This window comes from Pteropus vampyrus, unplaced genomic scaffold, assembly GCF_000151845.1.
Source record: "Pteropus vampyrus isolate Shadow unplaced genomic scaffold, Pvam_2.0 Scaffold59, whole genome shotgun sequence".
Classification (NCBI taxonomy): Eukaryota; Metazoa; Chordata; class Mammalia; order Chiroptera; family Pteropodidae; genus Pteropus; species Pteropus vampyrus.
Genome location: NW_011888840.1, coordinates 4,857,133 through 4,858,448, shown reverse-complemented (window position 1 = coordinate 4,858,448; position 1,316 = coordinate 4,857,133). Strand labels below are relative to the sequence as shown.

Here is a 1,316-nt window from a genome sequence, read left to right as displayed (position 1 = left end):
TACTGCATATTCTCCTTCAGAGAAAATTGAAAACCGCTATTGAATCGTGCCAGAAAGAGTCGTAGCTGAACATTCTACAAACATTCCTTTACAAGCATGTATCATCTTGACATGTTATTTAGATATATTTTTTAAAGAAGCAATTGCCTCTATGCTGCAAGCTGATGGAAAGCAATGGCAGTCCCTCTTTAAAAGCACTTGGCTCCCAGAGGGGAGCAACAATTCAAATCATGGCTGTACAGCAACCGCTTATGCGTACGACTTCCCTGTGGCAAAGTTCTCAGCTAAGCCCATGGATCATGTTATTCCGTGTCGGTTGCTAGCTCTCTGGATGCTAGTGCCTGTGTTTCTGCAACTAAATTTGAAGACACGCCTTTGCGGTAGTACTATACACATTCTTTTATTTCTTCTCAATCATTCCAGCTCTATCTCTCTGTTCTTTTTTTAACACCTACAGCGCCTGGTCTTCCTAGATGGTCTCCCATCCAAGTACTAACCAGGCCCGACCCTGCTTAGCTTCCGAGATCAGTCAGATGAGATCGGGCTTGTTCAGGGTGGCACAGCGGTAGACCACCTCTCTCTTTTTGCCTTTTTCTTTACATCCATTCCTACCTTTTCAGGTACAGACTATGAAGAGAAAATCCCAGTGCTAATAAATGAGAGCTGAATTCCATTGACGCCAACGTGATAATGCTCCAGTGTTTTCTAGATCTCTCCAGCCTGACCTTCAAGTTGTAACCGACTGAAGGGGGAAGTGAAATAGGGGCCACACTGACTTATGTTCTTATGCTCTCTAAGGTCAACGGGTCACTTCTAAAATCAGAACACCACTCCCCCAGGACTCTCTGCTGAAAGAAAGCTCCTCATTAGCACTTAACCAAAGGCCTCAAAAGCACCTGCACTTTGAAAAAATTAAAGAAAAAGGAATTGAGAGGAATTTGAAGTAATGATCATGAAGATATCTCCATTTTGGACTCAGAAAAAGACCAAAAACAAACAGAAAAACAGTCAAGAATGTTCCATAGGCACCAGGGAACAGGGAAGATGATATAACTAAAGCTTAGGAGCACCGGCTTGAGTCAGGCTCACAGGTTCATTCATTCATCCATTCATTCATTCATTTATTCTTTTGACAATGGTAGCATGTCATAATGGTTAAAAGTGTAGACGTTTTAGCCAGAGTGACTGGAACAAATCCCATTCTGCCCCAGACAAGCTGTGGAACCACTGGCAAGTTACTTCACCCCTCAGGCTTCAGTTTACACATCTGTTAAACAGGCTTGATAAGGATATCTATGTCATGAAGTTGCTGGGAG

General features: G+C 42.8%; 1 pseudogene; it reads right to left on the bottom strand.

Annotated features, from left to right (window-relative positions):
- Window positions 1-448: 448 nt before the first annotated feature.
- LOC111740218 lies at window positions 449-571 on the bottom strand (annotated as a pseudogene).
- Window positions 572-1,316: the final 745 nt, after the last annotated feature.